The following is a 13854-nucleotide window of genomic DNA, read 5'->3' as shown; positions in this document are numbered from 1 at the left end:
AACCTCAAAATGCACTCTCTCGAGGCACTCCTAAAAATGGAAAACATCGATATCTGTGCAGTAACTGAGACCTGGTTCAAGGCTCCAGAGAGCACCCCTGCAATACCAGGCTACAACTCTTACCACACTTTTCGGCCACCAAACCAGGACCGAAACACTAAAGGTGGAGGAGTGTCAATATTCACCAAGGATATTCACACCACCAGGCTAGTTGGCCAACACAATGTGTCTGAAATTCTCCAAGTGCAACTAACACTAGGTAAGACTGCAATCCAAATTGTAGCTTGCTACAGATCCCCCACCATACCCCAAGATTCTCACTACACCTTTCTAAACATACTGGAAAATATTAAGATAGAACCAAACACCCTAATACTGGGTGATTTTAACTACCCTGCCATTAACTGGGAAAACTACTCATGTCCCAACACCTTTGCTAACGGTTCTTGGAATTCATAAATTCCAATGCCCTGGATCAACTAATCCATAGTCCCACCAGGGGCTCCAATATCCTAGACCTGGTCATTACCAACATGGGAAATCAATGCTCCATACCTATGGTCACCCCCTCGTTAGTCAGGTCTGACCATAAGCTAATCACCCTTAACATCCACATCCCACGGCACCCACCAGTAAAGAAACCACCATAAAAACTTCTAAAGCCAACTTCATGCTACTCAAGTCAGAAGTGACAAACTTCATGACACCCATGCAGACGGAACTGAAAGTTCAACTGCTGAATCCTACACTCTGGCACTATACGAGCACATCCACTCATGCATGAATCGTGCCATCCCAAATAGAACCAAAATGCTCTCATCCAAAAAAGGAAGCCAATCTGGTGGTCCCCTGCCATAAACAAACTTTACAACAAAAGGAAGAAACTTTTGCAGAAAAGAGGAAAATCCCAGGATGCAAAAACTCCTTACTAGCCTCAGTAAGAAACTGAGATGCCTCATAAAATCCTCCAAAGCTAGTTACGAAAATAAAATTGCCAAAGATTCCAAAGACAACCACAAAGCATTCTATAATTATGTCAAGAATCTAAATGGCAATGCTCAGATCTGCTCTGAGCTAAAACAGAATGGCATTAAATATACTGATCCGAAGGATATTGCCAATATCCTGGCAGATCGATTCAGTGCCAACTTCACCCCACTCTCACCCCCTAAATGGCCCATCTCAATACCGGAAGATTGCCAAATTCCAGTAATAACGGCCACACAGGTACAAAATGCACTCTCTAAAGCCAAGAATACAGCATCCATGGGACCAGATGACATCCTGGGCTGTGTACTACATGAACTACAATATGAACTGGCACCTCACCTAAGTGTCATGTTTAATCATAGCCTCACCTCAGGTTTCGTGCCCACTGAGTGTCGCAGAGCTATATTTATCCCAATCCACAAGGGGGGATCCACCTTGGATCCCGGAAACTACCGTCCCATCAGTCTGACAAGCCTTATCTGCAAGGCCATGGAGCGTATTATCATGGAACTTATAAACAAAGACATTGGCAACCTTCAAACACTGGACCCCACCCAGTTTGGGTTTGTGAAGGGCCGATCTTGTCTCCTGAACCTGATTGACTTCTTTGAATCAGTCTCCAGAGCCATGGACAAGGGTAAGGTGGTCCACACAGCCTATCTAGACCTTGCCAAGGCCTTTGACACCATCCCCCACTCTGGAATCATAGATAAACTTACTAAGTTGGGCATTAATCCCTATGTCACCCAATGGGTTGCTAAATGGCTTACTAATAGAACCCACACTGTAAAAGTAGCCGACTCCAAATCCAGCTCCAGACAAGTGACAAGTGGAGTACCTCAGGGTTCAGTCCTGGGGCTGCTCTTGTTTGGCATCTACTTCTCTGAAGTACAGGTCAACACTAAGGGACTCTGGCTAACAAAGTTTGCAGATGACTGCAAACTGGGAGCCATTACTGAATCCCCAAATGATGTGGATACTCTACAAAAGGGCCTTACAGAAACAGATGCTTGGTGCCAGAGCCATGGGCTCAAGCTCAATGCCAAGAAATGTATTGTTATCCCCTTTGGAAAAAACATGTATCCATGAACTACCATATAGGTGGCAGTACACTAAACACAGAAAGTGTGATAAGAGACTTAGGGACACAGGTGGACAGTGGTCTCACTTTCGATAACCACATCGCCACAACAGTCAGGAAATCCTTCTATGTGGCACACCTCATCACGAAGGCTTTTCATCCAGAAAAAGGAGGTCATTGTCCCACTGTACTCATCCCTCATTAGACCCATTATAGAATACAATGCCCCATTTGGTATGTACCTCTCAAGACATCTGCAACAACTGGAAAGGCCTCAGAAATACCTCACTAAAAGAATCACAGGCCTAAAGCAGATGCCCTATGCTGACCGCCTTAAAAACTCCAGCTATACTCTGTCGCATATCGTCTACTCAGAGGCGATCTCTGCTTAACATACAAGGCCATGTCAAACCCAGAGCTGTTGGACATGCTACACTTAAAGAAATCCCAATCCCTCAGAGCTACACGCTCCAGTGATCTAAACCTTGTCATCACAATAAACAAAACATGTTGGAGGGATAGGTTCCTGACCCAGAGACTCCCCAGACTCTGGAATAGATTGCCCATACATGTCAAGCAGAGTGCCTCTTTGGACCTCTTCAAGAGGAACCTTGACGATTGGATGGGAGAAAGGAAATTCACCCCAGGGATCACGTCAGTCGCCCTGCTAGACAGGGGTCCAGGAAAGTAAATAATGTGGGAAGAAATATTCAGGGAATTGTTATGGCTAGGCTTGTATAGGCCCTAGGGCTGATAGCCTAGTACTAACCTATGAACCTAACCTATGAACCTATGTGACCCTTCCCTCCACATCTTAAGCAAGTTAAGTCATTACTTGCTGCCTTTTGTTTCACATTTGACTGCACATTTCTTACTGCAACTTTAAATATAGAAGCAGGCTTTTAATTTTTCTTTTGCAAACAGCCTTACTGACTCATAACAAGAAAATAAAGTAACCATAATTACAACAATCAAAAGCCCATAAATGGCAAATTACTAGATGTCCATCAGCTGACATCTACTATAGTACAGAAAATCTTTCTAAACAAACACAGAGACAAGACGGAATACAATTACCCACAGACAACTGCAGGTGAGTGTTTCAAGATCATTTACATGCTTCTGAAGTGAGCTAAGGTCCATTGCCACAAAAAAAGAGTCCAACTTATTCATTTATCCTGTTATGGATACTAGACGCTGCTACTTCCATGTTTCTAATATAGTTCATCAATTCAATAACCTCTGTGATTTTCATGGGATGATCTGTCTTCCAATGTCTAGTGCCTTTTTTATAATAACATCAATGGGTGTAGAATCTTACTGTCTACCATGTCAGTTAACCTATCTGGCAATAGCCCGGTTACAAACAAAGATTTAGAAAGAGTCAACATTCTACTAAAGAAGGTATTACAAATCTCCTGAAGCCCATTCTTATGATCTTGCAGAAAAGGGCAATCTGAGAAGGTATGCACCCAGTCTTACAAAACATCTGCTTCACATCTCCAGCAAGCAGAACTAATTTTCAGGCACATTCAATGAAGCCTAGAGAAGGTATAAACCACTGAATAGGTAGTGCCAACTATAAAATTGAAATGTGTGTGAGTGTGTGGTACCTAGGCTAGATTTAATGAAACGGTCTAGACAGGAAGAAGAATAGTGGCCTCCTTCTCCTTGACTAATCTAAAACTATTCATGTTATCTATTATGGGCTTGACCAAAATCTTGCAAAGATAAGTGAGCATTCCTTTGCTTTGAGTTTTGTCATCCCTACTACTCAGTAGCCATTGCACTAGACAAGGACAGTCTTGAGATTGGACCATGACCAAGTGAATTCATGAAAATCCACAAGCCTGTGATCTGTCATCAGCTGTTCCCAACATGTCAAATATCCCACCCATTCTATGTCCCTCAGTTTCTTTCTGTCCCTTGGATCCCAGTCTTTCATCTCAGTAATTGAGATCAAATCTGGTAACCAACTCAGAGCATTGTAAAGAGATAGAGTCCAATTCAACTGCTCATTGTGCTGGGAAGCAATCTCGTAGCCAGGACTATAAGGGCAACCCTGACAATGTAATAATGTCTAGCACTATCCTGCCACTCTTTTAAGTTTCAAGAGAAAGGATCTCCTTCCATATATTTTCAGCAGTAGGGGCACTAAAGATTTGAAACAACTGAATTTTGCTCATAACCAAATACAGTTGTATTAATACAGACTCAAATCCCCTATGTGCTGAGCAGTGTGAGGATATTCGAGGGCATTTGTGGCTTAGCTGCTGTCTAGATACACCTCTAGACTAATTATGCCACTTATTTAAGTCTGCCCTGGGGACGAGAAGAAGGGAATGCCTGCACATAATATACCACTAATGGAAGGCAAACCAGTTTATGGCCTGTACTCTCTGGAGTAAGTCCAAACAAATATCTTGCCACTGTTTAATAAAACCCATGACTGTCTGAAAAAATCCTTGAATATTTCCTCTGTGGTTCCTTGTAGTGTATGTGCAAGTTATATACCAAGATATTTAAGATTGTTTGTAATAAAAGGGAAATGTTTTCATTAGGTCCGGAGTAAGAGTAACATTGACACAGATTACCTTTGTTTTTCTCCATATTTATCTTATGCTTAGACAATTCTCCAAAGTAATTGAGTTTGTGAAAGTAGATTCCAGGTCTTTGGAAGGGTTAGTAAGTAATAACATCAGATAATTAGCATATAGCGCTTACTTTCTGACAATATTGTCTAATTGATATCCATTCAGAGGCATTTACTTCAAATTAAAGACCAGAGGCTCCAAGTACCTTGTAAAAAGCAATGAATAAATAGAACACACCTGTCTCTTCTCTCTTTAAATAGCAAATGATGGTTTAGCTGAGTCCCTATTTTATTCCTAGCCATAGATCTCAAATACAAGGTTTTCCAGAACTCCAAACATGATACATGAATACACTATGTCAAATGCTTTGTCTTTTATCACAACTGACCAACATCAGTGATTTATTCATAATATTCACATGCTCTATTAGGAGTTCCACCAGAATTAAGTTATCAAAGGTAGGTCTATTTTGTATAAGGACAGTATAGGTTCATAGATTAGTACTAAGCTAACTTCCCTTGCGAGCCATCTTAAGCCTAGCCAATTATCCCTTGTGAGACTCAAACCCTGCACCTTGTGTTTGCAAAGCAAACACCTTAACCATTAGACCACCCTCCCAATAATACCCTTGTCAATCTCAAACCCCACACCTTGTACTCACCAGTCCGCATGATGTACAACTAAGCCACAGCAGATATGATCTGAATGGACCAAACGAAGTATGAATTTTGCAAGCCCCTTACCCAAAATTGAAATTAACATTTTAATTTGTGGTTTAATACTGAGATTGGCTATTAAGAGGAGACCTGAACAGGGTTATTTTGCTTTTAAATCAGTAAAATATTACCTTGCTTCCAAGTAGTGGGTGTCTCTCTCCTTAGAGAATCCACAGAATAGCCTAACCCACAAGGGAAGAATATGTTTTATTTTCCTATCTTTTATATCTTCAATGGATGCCATGATGGCCAGATGTCTGACTCAAGGGCTAAGAGTCCAAAATGACCTCCTTTTCCAGAGTAACAGGGATTAAAAGTTTGACATTAGCATCCTCTGATGATTTAGCAATGTTTAAGTGAGACAAATATATTTTGACCTCCACAGAGGACACAGGCCCCAATCTGCAGAGTACCATCTACCTTAATGACTAACAAAGGATTCTAAGATCTCCTTTATAACTCCAGTAAGGATTGCTATCACTGGATTCTTTATTAATTATTTTTTTAGTGGGTTCTTTATTCTTAAAATCAGTCTGCTGATAGCTGGTTCTTCAATCTTGATGCTAATTACCTTAAACTCAACAGAGAATTTTCAAAATATTCATAATTTAGTACCTTTCTATTCTGATCTGTTTCATAGTCCAGTGTATTAATGATCAGAACTCTTAAAAACCCTAACTCTGTGTTCAAAAGATAGGTCCCCTCTGGCAAAAAGCCATCTGAGCAGATATGAAGTCTTTTATGATATTTATCCATTTTGACTTTTATTGTTTTCTGGCTTTTCCTGCCGGCTAACATACAATGTTCTTTCAGGAAATATTTCAGAGACTCCCATCTTTGACAAATGGGGTCTTCGCCCTCTATCTTCACAATTTCACAGTTTAGAAACAAATTACCTAAGTTCTCTCTGCCATGTTCCAAAAGTATAAATTGACACTTAAAAACATGTAATAGTTTTCAAAGTTTAAAATGAATGGACCATAATCTGAAATCAATATAGGAGCATAAGTTAAGCACTACACATAAGGCTGTAAGATAAAGAAGACTATAAGAAACAAGTATATACCCCACATTGAGGTCCTTATTGGCAGGGACAAAAGCCCTTAACTCATTTTTATTCTGTGTGTGTTTAAATTATTTTTGAAATTAGAGCTATCGACTGACTCCAGCCCTGTTGTTTGGTTATTTGGTATTGTTTGGGGTGTTTCATGGATATTTATATAGCCCATACTCTTAATTTTTCAAGAACAATTCCTCTAAGAAAAAACATCAAGCCAGCAAAAGTGCTTCAATAGCCTAGAAAAAGAGAATAATAATCCTTTAATCCTTCATATGCAGAAGCCAAAGATGAATTTAAAGTACACTAATTTTGATAATCAAACAGTTTTAGTAACACAAATTCCTATAAGACAAATATAATAAAGCACACTCACAAACCTTACTATTTAAATCAATTATATCAGTGCACTGTTTCCAAGAATGAGGCATGATGCCTGTGTTAATTAAATAAGGGAGGATGAAAATGCACTGCATAACAGCCTGTGAATATATGAGCCAGAGCTATCTCCCATGTATTTCATCCATTTACAACTCCTACCATAACATGATCTGTAAAACAACAGGAAAGCTCACATCAAAAATGATTTTAGATAAATAACAAGAGGAAACATTCCTTGTTTGCTCATTGTGTGAGATCATTCTGCTGCTGGATGCAAATCAAGCTCAACCATTAACACTCATCCTGCCATTCAAGATGCATCTGCACCAGTACCTTGTCCAGTTCTGAGGAATATGGGCAACGCCAATGCGATATGCACAAGCATCACTAATTAAAGGAAAAGAAAGTGGTATAACCTAGCTCCTGGTCAGAATAACATCACTGGGTTAAGAAAACCTAAGTGCATTTAACCAACTGCTTTAGTAGCCAATGGCACTGACATTTAAATCACTAAAATAACTACCAGCTGTTAAACAGTCACTCTGTGTTATAACAAAAGCAACTGTGTTGATGTTCCAGCAGCTAAATACTGTCCTGGGGTCTTCTCATGAGCAGAGGAAAAGGATCTAACATCCATAGGGAATTGTCTGATTGTCCGTTTGGATTATCTTCCAGGAGTGCTACTGGCTAACCTGCTTTCCATGCACATCCTGATGCAGCATTCTTAGCCTAATCATAGCTTCCCTAGGGGTGTAAAGGGTTATAGAACTGCAGGGCAAGTGAACCCCCCCCCCCCATTTGAGACAGATAAGGTAGCCCGCGATACCAATGAGACTGCTTGCATAACTTGATCACTGGCAGGAAGGCAGCATATTTCATTCTAGAGTCCACTGAGTAGTCATGGTCACAAAGGATACTGACATTACCTTTTCAGACAATTTTGCCTGGAGTCCAAAGAGCTGATAGGATCCTGTCCCTTATCAGATCTGACCAATATAAGTCAGGACATCCTGGATTGAAGGTGACGAGGAATCAAAACCTTATGCACCTGCTCTATGTATACCTTCTCCTGCTGCATATCAGTGCAGATGGCTGGTTACTTTTGTGTGTCGGAAGCATAATTAAAGCATTCCTCTGGTTCTGGGGTCTTCATGAAACATAGTTTTATTTTATGTTTATTATAAAAATAAAGCACTAATGTACAGTAAAACACTATGCCTCATTCATTATAGCAAACAAGAAAGCCTCAAAGTAGTATAATAAAAGTGAAAAGCAGAAAAAAATAAGAAAACATATTAGACACAATAATAAGAAAGCATCTTATAAAGATAAAACAATGTAACTTTCATGAAACAGAGATTCTTTCAACACCCTCTATCCTCCATATGCACTAGTTTGATTTTCCACATTTCCAGTTGAGCTTTGATTGACTCCATATGTTTCTTAATATCCCCTCATCTCACTGTTCATGGATCCATGGAAACCAATTGGTCCTAGTGGGCTGATAGTGCAGACTGAATGCTCATGAGCTTACCATACACCTTTTCTATGTACATGGATGAAGTATTGTTCATTTTCTGTAGTTCACCCACTATTTGCATTAGGCAGACTACTGATTGTGAGCTCTCAGTATGGGCTGATCCATCTAAAGTTTTGGAAGCCAGATGGAATTTACTTAGGCCGAATTTTACCTGAACCCACAGCACTGGTAATACCACTGCAGTTCCCTTTCTTACTCGTTCCGTTTTTCTTCTTCTTCTTCATGTAAAACCACACTTAAGGAATCCAGACACTAAATGTGACAATTTACTATAGTTTCCTTGCCCAAAATAACATCACACCATGAAAAGAAATGGGGAGAAAAGACAAAAGTAGGTAGACCATGCTTCTCTGCCTTATCTTTACCATAAGTCCAGAAGATTCATGTTTAAACAATGTGCCATTAACTAAAAATCACAGTATTAAAATTAATATATTATCAGGGTTCTTGGTATCACTTTGCAATGTGTACTTTCCTGATATTAGTGGGAAATGTTTTTATAACTCTGTCTACTGCTAGAATTTCTAATATTTTCATTTTACTGTTACTAACAAATTTTAACCACAGCTTTGAGATATGTTTTAAGTCATGTTCCTGGCTCTTACTGGTTTCTCAGCATTACAATTCCAGTTATAAAATTTTATGACTCATTTCAAATGTTAACCAAGCCCTACTTAAATGTTCTTATTTAAGTTTTTCATAGTATAATCAGTCCCTTGGGTATGTTTTTCATGCATTTCCTGGTAAATGGGTTGAAACCATTTTGGCCCATTCAAATCTATCTCAGTTTTCAAATGCATGTCATATCTTTTGAAAGCCAGGTATTGTTTAGCTTTATCAAAGCGGGAACAGCTCTGAGGGTAGGGGGTCACAACTAGTTGACTTATTAACTGCTGTTGCAACTACCTCATTTCTGACAGTTCATTATCTGCGACTCTACAAGACTTTAAGTAATTCATCCATGGTGGTGGGTACAAAATGAAATACAGCAATAAAAAGCATTAATTCTCATGACAAAGTAGGCTGACAACATAAGTGTCGTGTTCTTTTGCTTTAGAAAGAAGACGCGGGACAACTGTGTGCTGTTGCTACCAACTCCAAACTTTATTGACCAGCCAACGCACATGAACATCCTCCCTGTCTCACAGTCCTTACGTCATGCACCTCCCCCGCCCCCAAAGAACATTAGCTAAGGCAAGACAACTCAGTCCATTGAATACACCACATCTCCTTTTCTATAAGGCCCCTTTTTCTCTTATTACAAAACCCAGAACTATTCAATTTCTTCAACTTCACTACAAACTTGGTACATCGACACAAAATGCTCACTTAGCCATGTTCGCATTACTATAACACAAATGACATTGCTATTTACAGACTGATCTCTATAGATCCAATCGGTCCGGCTTGTTAATAATTCTTCCTGATCTGGTCCTCACAACATCACTATGTACCCGGGTTTCCTGGGGAAGGCCATTCCAAGGTGGCAAGGCCTCAACAGTCTTACTTAACACACTTTCCTGACACACAGGAGTTGATTCACACTCAGGTACAGGTAAGGGAATCAAATGCACCCGGTTTCGCCGCACAGTCCCTTGTGGCACGTCTACCTTAAATGACCTCGGCGAGTAATGTTTTTGATCTACAGTACCTGGGGTCTTCATATCTGTCACCCACACCTGGTCACCGGGCAACACATCACCCAGCGGCCTTGCCCGATGGCGTCTGTTGTAGTTTGCCGCATTATACACCCTCTTCTCCTCCTCTCTCTCCACAAGCCTTCTCCAGTCAGGCAGCACAGGGTCCAACTGCGAAGGGTGAATCGGAAGAGAAGTCCGCAACCGACGTCCCATGAGAAGTTCCGCAGGGCTATATCCATTCTGCAGTGGCGTTGTCCTGTACGCCAGAAGAGCCATGTACGGATCGACACTTTTTTTTAGCAGGTTCTTCACAGTCTGAACCGCACGTTCTGCCTCCCCGTTACTCTGCGGGAACCTGGGGCTGCTTGTGACATGCTCGAAGCCATAAGCAGTTGCGAAGTCCACAAAAGACTGCCCAGAAAACTGAGGTCCATTATCAGACACGAGGACCTCTGGGATGCCATGGCGAGCGAAGAAAGACTTTAGGTGGGTGATGACCTCGTTGGATTTGCTGTGTTTCAACAATGCGATCTCAAAAAACCTGGATAAGTAATCCACAGCAAGAAGGTAAGTATTTCCTTTCAGTTCAAATAAATCCGTGCCCACTCTTTGCCATGGTCTGTCAGGACATTCAGTTGGGATGAGGGGCTCAGGATGATTCCTTCTCTCTGAGATGCACGTCCTGCATCCCAAAACCATGTCATTTATCTGTTGGCTGAGCCCAGGCCACCAGACAGTCTGACAGGCTCTGGCTTTGCACTTCACAATGCCTTGATGTCCCTCATGCAATTTTAACAACACCTCATTACGCATGGCGGATGGGATAACAAGGCGTGAATCTTTTAACAGCAACCCATCTTTCACTGTTAGTGTAGAACGATCTGGCCAGTAGCTCTTCAGTAAGGGTTCCTGGTTCGCATACAGCGGCCACCCCTGACTGCACAATTCCATAACCCGCACACACACACTGTCTGCTTTCAGCTGGTCCCGTAGTGTCCGGAGGAAAGATGGCTTCACCTGCATGTTTTCCACAATGCTGTTCACGTAGATATCCGTGTCCTCCATTAACTTTGTTTCCTCCAGTGTTAGCCTGGTTTTAAGTTGAGAACGTGACAGAGCATCTGCCACCCACAGTGATTTCCCTGGAGCGTACTGCACTGTGTATGAGAACTGCATCAGTCTCATCCTGAAGCGTTGGATTCTAGGCGGTAGAAGATCCAGTGCTTGACCTCCAAGCAATGAAACCAGAGGTTTGTGATCAGTTTCTAGACAAAACGATTTACCTAATAGGTAATCTCTGAAGCGTTCACATGCCCAGGTAGACGCTAGAGCCTCTTTCTCAACCTGGGCATATCGTTGCTCTGTAGGTGAGAGTGACCTTGATGCGTATGCCACAGGTCTCCAGCCGTCCTCCCATTGTTGCTGCAGCACGCTCCCTAACCCAAAGGATGATGCATCCGCAGAAACCTTCGTATCCCTATTCGGGTCGTATACAGCCAAAACTGGAGGTGAGGTGATCGCATCTTTTAAGTCATTGAATGCCTTTTCCTGGTCCCCACCCCAGTACCAGCTGTTCTTTTTTGATAATAAGTCTCTCAGAGCTCTATCCCTCTCAGCCAAATGAGGGATGAACTTTCCCACCTGATCCACCATGCCCAGGAAACTCCTGAGTTCTCCTACTGTAGCAGGTGCTTCCATCTCCGTGATGGACGCGGTCCTCCTTGGGTCTGGGCTTATGCCAGAATCTGTGATGACATGGCCCAAGAAGGTCACTTTGCTCCTCGACAGGTCACATTTCCCCACATTCAGCGTAATGCCTGCCTCTTCCAGTCTCTTTAATGCCGCATGAAGTCGGGCATCGTGCTCCTCCTGGCAACGACCCCAGACCAGCACGTCGTCCATGTGGCAAATCACACCCTCTAGTCCTTCAATGACCTCTGACATCATGCGTTGAAAGTGTTCAGGTGCAGAGTTAATGCCAAAGGGAAGGCGATTGAAGCAAAAACGCCCAAAGGGGGTTATGAATGTGGTAAGCGCAGCCGACTCCTCTGACAAAGGAATTTGCCAAAATCCCATATTGGCATCCAGTTTACTAAACACCTTCGCCCCGGCAAGCATCCCAAGACTTTGCTCAACCGAGGGCAGCACGAACCTCTCCCTGCATACATATTCATTTAACTTAGTGTAGTCTACACACAGTCTCAGTCTGTTACTGTCTTTCTTTGGAACGACAACCATGCCTGCACACCAGTCAGTAGGTTCCTCCATTCTGGTAACGACACCCAGCGTCTCCATCCTCATTAACTCCTCCTTCACTTTCCCCATCAATGGTAGTGGTATCCTCCTGGGGGTCTTCAGAGAGTATGGCACCACATTTGGCTGAAGCTTTATGTGGTATTTCCGCTGCACTACCCCCAACCCAGAGCACAGTTCAGGGTATGAGGTCTTCAAAGACTCCATGGTGATAGTATCAACACGCTTCAGGAGACCCAGCCCCAAAATAGCAGGAAGACCTAAAAGCGGCGTACGGAGTCCTTTAACAACATACACCTTCTCGCATGTCTGTCTTTGTCCATAACCAAGCTGAAGTTCCAAGAATCCTGTAACCTCCAGTGGCGTCCCTCCAGGACCCAACAAGGGTTTCTCCGGCTGCTGGAGCACAGGAGCATTCTTCCCACTGAACAAGTTGTCCAGGTCTGACTTGGAAATAACAGTAACATCCGCCCCCGTGTCAAGCTTGAAAGTCATAGATGTGCCCTCTATTTGAACCTCCACAACCCAGGAATGGTTCCCGGAGGAGACAGAACCAAGGAAGAAGCCCTGTTCTTCTCGCTCTCCCAGCTCCTCGTCCTCCTCGATACACTGCACCACCTTAATCTGCCTGCAGACTCGCTGGTAGTGGCCCTTCTTCCCACACGAGCGACATCTTGCAGCAGTCGCTGGGCATAGGAGTTTGTGATGAAATGGGCCCCCACACCTGTAACACTGCGAGATTGGAGCGTCTTTACTCTTTTGCGTCTGTCGCTGAAAAATCGGTGTCAAGGACTTGCCCCAACCTTTCGAGGTCTCCAGCTGGCGTTTGGTGTCAAGTGGTGTCTGCACAGCATTCACGTTATACTGCAGTGCACTACTGTCGCACCTCAAAGCCGTCTGCTGCTTCTTAACCTCCTCCGACTGTCTGGCCATGTTTACAGCTCTCTCCAAGTCCAGCTCTTTTTCCATCTGCATCCGCTCGGACAGTCTGGTGTCAGCCAAGCCCACAACAATTCTATCTCTTATAAGCTCATCGTGCAGCGTCCCATAATTGCAGTGTTCAGCTAATGCATGCAATGCAGTAACAAAAGCATCAACAGTCTCATTCAGTTCTTGTTTGCGCATGTTAAATCGTGCACGTTCATAAACAATGTTCTTCTTGACAATAAAAAATCTTTCGGCCGTCTTTCACTTTGGCATACTCCTGTTGCTCTGCATCGGTTAGCTTGAGGCCTCTCAAGACGTCGTCTGCCTCATCACCCATGCAGTATATCAGGGTGTTCACCTGATTCCCTTCTGGGTTTGAAGATAAATTGCTGGCCTGACGGAACCGTTCAAAACGACGTATCCATCGTGTCCATTCATGAGGTTTGGAAAAATCAAAGGGCTCCGGCGGCTGAATACTAAACGTAGCATTGGGAGCGCTAGCCGCCATGTTAATTCTAGCCCGCGGCTGCCGACCATTCTCTTCGTCCAACATGTCTGCTCACCACGTCACTAGGCCACTCGTACGGTCTTCAGCAAGTGTTCAGCAATCCCAGTCACAGCCACACAGCACTTCTGACACCATGTCGTGTTCTTTTGCTTTAGAAAGAAGACGCG

Source organism: Protopterus annectens, chromosome 1.part0, assembly GCF_019279795.1.
Source record: "Protopterus annectens isolate FY-2018-M chromosome 1.part0, PAN1.0, whole genome shotgun sequence".
Lineage (NCBI taxonomy): Eukaryota > Metazoa > Chordata > Ceratodontiformes > Protopteridae > Protopterus > Protopterus annectens.
Note: the sequence above shows the minus strand (reverse complement) of the source record.